Genomic DNA, 12,696 nt, shown 5'->3' on the forward strand with positions numbered 1-12,696 from the left:
CTGACCTAATTCCTTTGATTTTTTCCTGTGAGGGTATGTAAAGGACATTTTCATGTGTTTCCTTTGGCCAATAACTTGCAGGAGCTAGGATATCACATCACAGCTGCAGTGTAGGCGATAGAGTGCAGAGTGTGGAAGGAATCAGAACATCATCTAGATCTGTGCCATGAGACCAGAGGTTCACATATCGAGAACTTGTAAGTTGTGTATCAAACAAAACTCGCAAAGATTACCTTTTTATTCCACTTATTGTGTTGTTGTAGCATTAATAGTTATAGAGATAAAGTAGGTTTATATACAGTAGTTTTTGCTAGCCTAGTTCTTCTTCAGAGACTGTAAATTCAGAACTGATATGCATTCATCATGCAATATAATATTTGAGATATTAGAGATTCAATTCTACTAGCTTTTCTCTTTGATTTTCTTAATCTGTGCAGCAAGATGTAGTGGTAATGCCTTGAAATAGACCATTACCATTTTTCCAAATCTGTGCCAATTTCTGGTTGAAATGTGTCTACGACTTTGATGGCTTCAGAAAGAACTTATTCCAATCACTATTTCAATATCCAGTGACTGTACATCAAATTTCATTTTATGTACATTTGTGCTTTGTACGATAGAGCAGTAATTTTTTTCAGAATTGTTAAATTATGAGCTCAATGATTAAGCTGAATTACAAGATTGTAAAAACATGCGTCCGAGATGATAATGAACTCAAGAGCCCCAAGACTATCTGTTTTTTTGTTATGTTACGCTATGTTGTTGTTATTGTTATTGTTATTATTATTATTATTATTATTATTATTATTATTATTATTATTATTATTACTGTTGCTGTAAGTCGGGAGATTATCAGAATTACATATTTCAGAGAAGTTGATCTCCTAAGGATATTGGAAACAGTCCAGTTATGGTGCTTTTTGAAGCTTAGAAGTTTAAATAAATTCGAATTCAAATTTATTCACAATTTACATTTGAAATGATGCATATGAATATATACCCGAAATGAGCATATGCTTGTGCTCGGGTACAGTCCTGTAGTCTACGTAAATTTTAAAGAGATCAATAATAAAGTTGATGTTAGAAATAATAGTAACAATAATAATAATAATAATAATAATAATAATAATAATAATAATAATAATTAGTAATAATTAGTAATAAAACAAAAATATTTACAATAATAAAATAAATACTAAGACGGATAAAATAAAATATAAAACCACTAGCGAGAGTTAACACAACTTAAATAAGCATATAATAACCAGGAAAAAAAAAATGAACTCGAAAATCAATAGAAAAGTTCGTTGTATCGCAGGCGACAGCAACCGCCGTATTGACATTGTGCTATGCATTATTGGTAGTAGGGGGAGGCCGAAGGTCTACGTAACTGCCATTCTCTTCTAATCTTCTCATACAATCATGGGAAGTTAATGCTGAAAAACAAAATGTCTATGAGCCAAACTGTTCATTATTACCAGGATAAATACAAATAATACTGAAATATATTAATCAAGTTTGAGTTATAGATCTCCCCTTTTGTGCAATAGGTATCATATCAAAATATTTTATGAATGGCGGGGAAAATATAAATTTCAATAACTCTCTAGTGAGAGAGATAGTGACAAGTACAATCAAGTGTATCTGTGGCGATGCTAAGAAATCATTTATTGGAGATATACACTGTTATTAATTAAGGAAATGATCTATATTATATATTTATTACAATGTTTTACCTTATAGGTTACATGCATTAGATAAATACAATAAATATTAGTAACATATAAAGCTAGTAACACTTAAAATAATAATAAAATTTATCAAATATCATACAAACATTTTCACTTTAGAAAGTGACGGGAGATCAAGAGTTGTTGTTGTCGTCGTCGTTGTTTAGTCAACTGTCCAAAGACAGGTCTGGACCCCACAAGTAATACCAACAAGGCATCACTCATGAGACAACTAGGCCAGGAGATAATGGGGTAGGATGGTCAGTTCCTTTCCCCCTCCATTGCATACATCTCTGACTGGTAACATATTACACTAAACAGACTTCAGATGTATACAAACAATTGAAAGGCTCCTTGCAAAACTCCACTTTTTGGTGAAGTTAATGATAAAAATAAATTTAAAAAATGTGCGCGACCTTTTAGTGCAGGAACGGTGTGATTCCGAGCAGTTGGTGGTAAGTTACAGTGGAATTGTAGCTGAACTCCCAATCATTGCGTTGCAAAAAGGAGGCAGCTACTGGAGCTATATACAGAGTGAATCATAGTGTCATTAATTTCAGGAGGTTATTCTTTGAAATATTTCAAACAAAAATGTTCACTACAGTTTTGGTCGTTTTTTTCTTCCTTATAGAGATAAAATTGTTTTATATTTCATATATCATAGCATATTTTGGAAAAACCATTGATTTAATTCCCAAGATGCTGAGTTATTTTAAGCGAGCAGTGTATTATGATAATAAATTATTGAAAGAACTGTAGTTTTGTACTTTGATCCGAACAAATGTAACTTTTCGTTCTGCAAAGGAATTTTACAACAGTCTTCTCAGTTAGTTTTGTTCCATCCTGGTTATTATATTTGTAAAGTATCCCCATTTCTGGCGAGCATTTCCATATCCCCCTCCTGTGGAGGTGCCCAATGGAGGACTAGCAACTACACTTGGGATATATAGAATAATATCAGTATTATTTATCATGAATCTTGGAAGTATATATTTTCCCATGTGAATTTTCAAAGAATTTGACGTAATATTCTTCCTGAAATGCCTTTTAAGTAGGGTGCGAAATGAATATTTTGTCCAAGGGACAAAGGGGGACATTCAAATTTTAATTCTCGATATTTATATTTATATTATTGCTTCTTCATCTTTCGAGGTTGCCCATAGACAAAGCATACCAGATACATGCAAATAATAAATTAAGATAATGCATTAAACTGGCCTATATGGAGAACTCTGCTGTATGATTTACAGAGGACAAAAATATAAGATTTATGAATTCAGTATTTCGGTAAAAGGTATTCCGCATAATATAACTTTGATAAATATGGGATCTATCTATCTGCATTTATTTGTAATTTTTTTTTTAAATTTTCTTTAACTTCAACTGAATTTTACTCAACTATTTGGGTTGGTTCCTTTCTGTATAATGTAGTCCAAATAAGAATAGTTGTTACACACTGCATTAAAATAAGGAAACTATAAATTATGCAGCTGAAGGGGATAAATGTTGCAGGAACAAATTAATACCTTTTCTGCAGGGGACATCAGATTCTCCGAGGGGGATGCTGGAATCATCAATTTGTATAAATTACTGCTTTTAAGTAAAGTAGAAATAAAATGTAGAAATGCTATACCCGAAATTATAAAGGCATTTGCACGGGGAAACTCGATTACTGTGAAGTGTTTCAGTAATCTGAAATTTAAAATAAGATTCACAGGATTTTTTCTCATTGCCAAACTTTCAGAACAGCCCCAAGGTTCACTCAGCCTCCTATAAAATTGAGTACCGGATCTTTCCCGGGGGTAAAAGGCGGTCAGAGCGTGGTGCCGACCACACCACCTCATTATAGTGCCGAGGTCATGGAAAGCATGGGGCTCTACTTCCATGCCCCCCAAGTGCCTTCATGGCATGTTACAGGGATACCTTTTTCTAACGCTGTCATAACTCTGAACTTCATAGATTTTTAATTGGTTATTTTACGACGCTTTTTCAACTGCTATGCTTATATAGCGTCTGAATGAGATGAAGGTGTTAATGCCAGCGAAATGAGTCCAGGGTCCAGCACCGGAAGTTACCCAGTTGAGGGAAAACCACGGATAAACCTCAACCAGGTAACTTGCCCAACCAGGATTTGAACTCGGGCCCGAACTTCATAAATGTATTATGTTACAATAAATTTAAAATCGGTATTAATAAAAATTAAGACAAAAATAAAAAATGGGGGGAAAAAAAGATTAGGGAACGTTGATTCCACGATTAATGTTGAGTAACGTTAAATATTAGGTTTGTACTATTAAAAGTTTACCTTGACATTAAAATGTTTAAGAAAATTTGTAGTGTTTTTGCTCGAGAGTTGCGTTATTTTATTCTAATGTACATATTCTGCATTAGTCTTTCTTCCTTTGGGTACATTATGAGTAGAGCGGGCCTGGGCTATATTAACTCGATTGAGTCATTGCAGACTACTCTTTAATTTCCCACTCCACCTTCCCTGGCTGGATAGTTATGTTCCGGATCAATACGAGTATGCAAGCATTGCTGAGTGACGGATTGTAAAAGGCAGGCATAGCTTTCGACTCTCACTGGTCGCCTAAAGTCCATGACTGACGCATACTGCCTGACTTTTTTTGTTTCTAAAGCGGAGTAAGCGAAAAGGACATGGGCGGGTGTATCTCCTTTTCTTTTTCCTTCCCCTTTATGTCCAGGACTGAATTAGAGTGAGAATTATCTTTCTCTTCACGTTTTCGTTTCCTATAAAGTACTGTATCTCATAATCTGCGCGACTGCTTCCTGTAGACATGTTTATCTGTGTGACATCACATTCTTGCAGTTACGGTTATTACGTCATGCTTTCAGCATAGCAATTGGCATCTCCTAAACTCGTAACAGGTGGATCAAAACGGATTACATTTTTGCAAAGATCGCATTTATTAACAAATTTCACTTGCAAAATGTTCAGATCTATTTTCTACGGTTTAGCCGTACCAAGTGGTTGAAAGCCTGTAAAATTAGGAAAAGTATTACATGTTTTTTATTGTTTAAACAATGTACAGTTTTATTTTGAGATCATTTTTTGATAGCGCAGTGTTCATTATTTCATTTAGGCCTACATATTATTAACATATGCCTGTAATACGCCATGGGTACTCCTTTTATTAAGCTACTAGCATCCAAAGACGAAGTTGCGTCATTGTTCCGCGAAAAATGTCCGTTTTATCCTAGCAGTTCTCGATTAGGCATAATAACCTTATTCAACGTTAAAAAAAGAAGAAAAAGTAAAGAAAATGGGCATAATTTATTGATAACGACGATCTTCATATGTTATAGGCCTACTGTTATTGTCCCGGCTTTATGTAGTCTTGACAATTCTTTCTCATAACCTATTAGTGTCCTCATGAATAGCAACACTAATACTGCTGTAGCTACTATTTTACATTAAAATATGTTTTGAGGTCGTCTGTTTATGATACATTGCTGTATTATAATTTCCAAGATCTAAAATATTTTGTTTTCTTTTCCCTTAGGAGTAGGCTACGTTAAAATAGTTTATGTATTAAGGGAGGTAAGCAGTAGTCGAGGATGAGTTTGCGCCCGAGCGATAACGAAGACTACAATTAAGTAGTCCGAGACTAATAAATTCTACTTAACTCATAAATTGCATATAATGTTTTTCCACTCCCACATTTCACGTAATAAAAATATTTCTTAATTGTACATGATTTATCACATCTGTTGGGAGAGTCGTCGAATTTTTTTAGTATTCTTTTATATTTTGTTGCTTTGTTACTGTTGAATGAAACATAGTAGGCTACGTATTTTCACTTAACTTCCCTAGAGAAGCAACGTGGCTTATGTCCCGTCGTCAATAGCAACCAACACTATCACGATAAAATCCATTTACTTTCCTAAAAAAACAAGCTAATAACGGCACACTTACGGCGTGGGAGCGGAAAAAAAACTTTGTAACTATTCTGGTATCCATCGATAATGATTCATAATGTTTTATAATGTATTGTTACTAAACACATAGTCTGCTATTAGTACGTCTTCCCGAAAGATGGCGCTGTGTTCTGATTGACATAGACTATTGTCTGTTCTTTTTTTAAAAGGTAAATTTATTTTCTTTGAGGCTATTTGCAAAATGTGTCTTTCTAATATTGGCAGTTGAACTTCCATTTTTTTTTTTGTAGTGAAAGAGAGGACATGTGAAGGACGGTGATATGAAATGCGATTTCTCTGTGAATTTTGTAACATCCATGACAGTTTATTGAATTTTTTTGTAACGAAACAAGAGTTCGTGGAATACATTTCATGGTCGAATGATTCTTTATTACTACAGAGATGCAAAAAGCGTATTTTGAACCTCTCGTATTTCATGTAGTGGATTTTGTTTGTGAAGTAGCTTTTACTGGAATTTTGTTTTCAATTATTAATATCATCGCATTTGAAGGATCTGTGAACGGACTGAATTCAGCATACTGACGGCATTCTACATTAATGCGGAGTGAAATACGAGTATAAGCGATCTGAGTGGTAAGTGAGGCATCTGTAAGGGTTGGCACACGTAACTTCAGTTCGTGCTATAATAAATTCTACTGTGCAGTCATTTGTGTTGGTGTAAGATCAATTTATTTAACGAGTCATGTTCCACATTCTACTTTCAATGCTATTGCAGGATTGTATTATGCAGCTTGTCTTTAGTTCTCGAAACCAGATTATTACGAATAATAACTTTACAGGGAGTTATACCTGAAAGCTTGATTTGCAGATCATTACGATGTGTTGAAAACTAACCTGCCCTTAATATTCTAGTCGTTTTTTTTTATTGATGTATGTACCTATTTTATTGTCTTAGAAAATTTTAGTCGATATTCTTTTTGAGAAGATTAACTCCATACGTAGATAAAATTATTGGCATCATCATTGTGATTTTAGGCGAAGGAGATCCATATTGATCAGATTTTTTTGTATCCTACAGCCTATTGAAGAAAAAATGGGCGTATAAGGGCACAGTACATCAGTTTTTCATAGATTTATAAAGGCATTTATCCTAATAATCTTATTGAATTTGGTACGAATATTTCCAAGAAACTAGTTCGATTAATTAAAATATGTCTCTGTGAAACGTACAGCAGTCAGTGTAGGCCAGTTTCTGTCTGAAGTTTTCCGATTCACTGCGGGCTAAAGCAAGAAGATGCACTGTCGCCTTTACTTTTTAACTTTGCTCTAGAACAGTGGTCCTCAGCACACTGTACCCTCGGGCTAGCGTCTGTTACCCGAGGAGAAGACACTGCACTATAGTGCGTTCGTAACTACGGCGGGTATGCTCTCTACCTCTTCCTGCTGCACGACGGGGCACAACATGTCGATCCGCTTACCCTTTACCCATTTCAGCGAGTGCTGACGACCACTGCTCTATAAAATGCCATTAGGATAGGCCAGGATAACGGAGAAGGTTTGGAATCGAACGGGTCAAATCAGCTGTTTGTTTATGCGGATGACGTGAATATATTAGGAGACAATTCACAAATTATTAGGACAAACACGGAAATTTTACTTGAAGCAAGTAAAGAGATAGACTTTGAAGTAAATCCCGAAAAGACAAAGTATAATGATTGTCTCGTGACCAGAACGTAGTACGAAATGGAAATATAAAAGTTGGAAATTTATTCTTTGAAGAGACGGAAAAATTCAAATATCTTGGAGCAACACTAACACATATAGGCCTAAATGATTACTCGAGAGGAAATTAAACGCAGAATAAATATGGGAAATGCCTGTTATTATTCGATTGAGAAGCTTTTGTCATCCAGTCTGCTTTAAAGAAAGCTGAAAGAATTTATAACACAGTTATATTAACGATTGTTCTGTATGGTTGTGAAACTTGAACTCTCATTTTGAGAGAGGAACAGAGGCTAACGGTGTTTGAGAATCAAGTGCTTAGGAAAATATTTGGGGCTAAAAAGGATGAAGTTACAGGAGAATGGAGAACGTTACACAACGAAAAACTGCACGCATTGTATTCTTCACCTGACATAATTAGGAACATTAAATGCAGACGTTTGAGATGGGTAGGGCATGTAGCATGTATGGGCGAATCCAGAAATTCATGTAGAGTATTAGGAGCCCAGAGGGAAAAAGACCTTTGCGGAGGCCGAGACGTAAATAGGAGGATAATATTAAAATGGATTTGAGGGAGGTAGAATATTATGGTAGGAACTGGATTAATCTTGGCGGACTTATGTGAGGGCGGCAATGAACCTTCGGGTTCTCTAAAAGCCATTTGTATATATGTATGTATTTTATTGTCTCATTTTCTTGTTTGTATATATACCGTGTTAATTTATTCATATATTCTCTTATTTATTGAATTATTCATTAACTCATTCATATTTACCATAAATGTAAGTTCACTATATTTACTAAGCTTTCATCTCAGAACTTCCAAGTCTAAATAATTATAAATTTCAATTAAATTTAATTGAAACAAAAAACACGTGAATTTAGGGATTGAGGGGGAAGTTTGAAACCAGTAATTGCATTTTAGGTTTCAACCTCTTACTTTCCATCCCTTAAAATTTCAAATGGCGCCCCTATATTATGATACACTTACTTAAAAATTAAAAAAAGTATTCAATTGCTTATACTGTAATTCCACACAAGATCTAAGACCAAAGGAAACGCCGTTTTTCTCTTACAATTGCATATTATGTATAGTAGACTGTGGAGTACTAAGTACGTGATTTTATTTTCCGGCACCCAATACTTACCACAGAATAACCTAAAACTATTCAACTCTTGTACATAGCAATGACTGAATGTATCTCCGTCGCATTTTCCACATCAAACGTAAATAAAATTTCGGTAAACGAAAATTTCATTACAAGGCCAAGATGGTTCTGCCCAACTATTCTCTTCCTCTGTTTCTCTCACAAGCAAACATTCCCATGGGAGTAGATAAAAAGTTCCCCCCCCCCACCATTTTAATAATGTAAAAACAAGTGCTTATATAAATTTTGGCCAGTCGAGCGCAATTGCGAGCGGCATCCAGAAAATAAGTTTTCCTGGGGCCACTTACAAAAAGAAAACACAGTTTCATGAAAAGTTTTATTAGAACAGATACAGCAATATTTTTTGAGCTATTTTTCAACATATTCCCCACCGGAATTGCGAGATTTGATACCGTGGGATAAACAGAGAGGTGCAGACGGCTGTCACACACTGGTTTCGATTTCAGGCGGCAGACTTCTACGACACAGGGATACAAACGTTGATCCCAAGGTATGACAAATGTCTCAATTTCTGTGGGGATTGTGCTGAAAAATAGCTTCGCAATTGCTGTATCTGTTCCAATAAATCTTTCCATTAATTTTTTTTCTTTCTCTAAACGGTCCCAGGGAAACTTACTTTGTGGACGGCTCTCGTAATTGATCTCGAGTGGTCAAAATATGTACGAGTATAAGCACTTGTTTTGACATTATTAACATAGTGGAAGGAAAAAAAATTACTTTTTTTTTTATCTCCCCCCATGAGAATGTTTATTTGTCAGCATATTCCTGAAATCACAATGTATATTTAACCTCAAATTTGTATTATTAATTACTTACCGGAGGTCTCGATTCAGCGTCCTCTGATACTAGTGCAGATAGACTACGTCAACCAGTCAGGTAACTAGGGACGTGTTAATGACGCACGTTAGGTATTTAAGTTTGCTCCATAGGTTCAAGTGAATTGCTTTATGATTGACGTAATGGAGGTGAATCATGGGTAAGCAACGTAATATTACTCCTTTGGGGGCCTGTACCGCACCAGCAAGAAAGCATTTTAGTGCACTGATGTGGACAGTATGGTGGCGATAAATTCATTCTCTATGTTTCAATGTGTGAATAGTTTTATGTTATTCTTTGGAAAAGTATTGGATGCTGGAAAGTAAAATCACGTATCTAGTACCTACTCTATAATATTCGTAGTACAAATTGTAAAAGAAAAAACGGTGCTTCCTTTGATGTAGATCTTCTGTGGAATTGCCGTTTATAAATTTCATTAATGTGTTCTCGCATCTTTCGTTTTCTATCGTCGCCTGGCAATCTGGATTTTTGTTATTGTCGGTTGTGGGATAAAACACAATTTTTTTTAGTAATTTTCTAAAATAAATGTTGAAAACGTGCTTCACTGTTGGCTAGATTGTAATACCAGCGAATAGAAATGATAAAGAACGGACACTGAGCGAATTTTCTTGTTTTGTTTTTTTACGCATGCGTTCCGTTAGCGTGTGATTTCTCTTTCAAGTGCTAGAGGTCCGTGTAATTGAGCACACTCGAACGGTGGAACAGCAATCCATATTCCCTGCCAAGTCTGCTAATTAGTGTTTCTGCTGTCTATTGATGGTGCGATATGAGCGCCAACTCTAGGGAAAAAGGCAGAAACTCACAGTGATGCAGATAGAGCTGGTTTGAAGGTCATTGAAATAAGTCACTGCTATATCAAAGGTACCGACGCGCAGAGTCCATACTTATAATTCCATATAAGTTGGTAATACATTCTATTTCGAAACTCCTGTACGTAACATTGCGTAGTATCAAAATCATACATAAATAACATAAATCCAAACTTCGGCTTTTACTATCCTCTATCCTGTTTTATATTTTTAAAGAATGGGTTTATATTGCATAACTATTATATTTCTTAATATTTAGTTTTGTTACTGCATGAAATAACCTGTAATTAATCAGCAATATTATTTGTAGTTTTATTGTCTTCAACTCTTAATCAAAAGTAGGCCTAACAACAATCCAGGTTTCCAGGCGACGATAGAAAACAAAGATATGGAACAAATTATTGAAATGTGTAAACAATTGAATACTCTTTCAAATTTAAGTAGATATCAGATATCAGATTTTACGTACACCTAAATTTCCTTATATTCTATTTGATTAGGTACTAATAATTTATTGAATAAAAGTACTTTCCCAAGGGTAGCTTCCATTTGAAAATAAAAATCGTAAATAGTGATAACGCAATGTTTATTTTTATTTTATTTGTTTAGTATGCTGTGTCTTTTGGCAACCCTTACTGAAGGGCAGCTACCCTTGTGGGATTTATATATAGGGTCCCATTTGAATTTCAATATGTAAATTTACGTGTTTTTTTTTGTTAATATAGTTCAATTATAAAATGAAATGGTACATAAAATACAGCTTGTGAAGATATTTCCTTTGACTTATGCATGATTGTCACACTTTGAATTACCTACTATCATACGCATGTTCAAATAATTTCATTATATTAGTGACATTGTCTACAAAACTATATCATTATTTAAAAAAAAACATAAAAATTAGGAAAATAAAACTGTAATCACATTAGATATTCAAACAAAAAAAAAATCATCCAGAGAAGTGGCGTCTGGAAAGGTTCCCAAGATGCTGGCTGCGTTTCCACGTTGGATGGCTATTCCTATTCGTTGCCGTAGATAATTGGTGCAGTGAGGGTCTCCAGTAACAGTCACCAAACTTCTACCAATTTCGGAAACCAGGTCTTCTGCTTCTTTACACCAGGAGTCTTTTGTTTTGACAGCAAAGACGATGAAGATGTAATTGTCAACTAGATGTACGTATTTATGACGTTTACTGCGTACGGCAGATTCTGCTGCAGAGCTTGCGATTTTAGAAGTTGATGGCAAGTGGGATGGAGCTAAGGTGTCCACGCATGTCGTATTCTATATTAGCGATTTTCCTCTGCTCCACGGGATCAAGGTTAATCCATCAGGGCGCTTTCCATCCGTATGACTAATCCCAGTAGGTTCTAAAATAGCAGGGATACCAGAAGATGTTAATGCTCTCTTGATTATGTCAAATTTAATTGAAATAAATAATTAGATTTGGAAGTTTTGAAATGAAAGACCTGTATATTTGCTTAATGCACAATTTGCATAATTATAGGTAGGAGTTACATTAACTTGCTATAAAACCGGATATATATGCAGACATAAATATTGAAATATGCATACGATGTAGGCTATAAACTGAAATGTTTATTAAAGGTAGAAATATTGTGTGCACGCCAATGATACATGCAGGAAACAGGAAGAAAAAGAGCTCCCGCATCTTGATGTGGTTAGCATCACAATTGGGTCGCCTTTTATAACAGGGAAAGATATGATACCCAATTTTACAGCGGGCTGAATAGATTCATAGCCGTTCTGGAAGTTATGATCAGATTAACCACCTCACTTTCATACGGGTTTGTACCTGCGCTATTCTAGTTCATATTCAGTCGCTCTACAGTTAAGAACGAATATTTCCTGCGCATAGCTGTGCTATGTTGCATGCGTTTACACATGCGTCTGGAGCTAATTCAATTTAATACAGGTGACTTTGGCCATAGATGTGCAGATGTTTCTGTGACTCAGTTTCAACTTCGACTTGACGATTAATGAAAGCTATCAATTTCTAAACTTCATGAGAGATTATTATAGATATATTTTTCTCCTAAAATATTATTCATGAGAGATATGATCATCCAACGAACCAACCAAACTCGCGGATTCTGTATAGATAATTACTAAGATGTAATAACCTACACAGTTTATTGTTCGCATAACTTAGAAATATACTGTATTAATAACGTAATTAATAGGCCTATCTAACATCAGATTTCATTTCATAAGCTATTTATTTCCATGTAGGCCTACTGTATTTTCTTTTAACAAATCATCTTTATATGATTTTGTTTTTTGTCATAAAGACAACGATGACTTTGAAACAAAATGATCAATTTCTCATCAAATGAATCCATTTTGATTAGTTCTTTTCTTGTTCCTGTGCAGTACGATAATGTTTTTCCTCCTCCCTCAACTTGAATCACGTCAACGCGAACATGAAAGCTTGGCATAAGCAAACATTCGCGTCAGCGTCTGACTTTATTGTTAATGTTTTTGTTTATGTAAATCATTGTGAACGGATTC

The sequence above is a fragment of the Periplaneta americana genome, chromosome 6, assembly GCF_040183065.1.
Source record: "Periplaneta americana isolate PAMFEO1 chromosome 6, P.americana_PAMFEO1_priV1, whole genome shotgun sequence".
Taxonomy (NCBI): Eukaryota; Metazoa; Arthropoda; class Insecta; order Blattodea; family Blattidae; genus Periplaneta; species Periplaneta americana.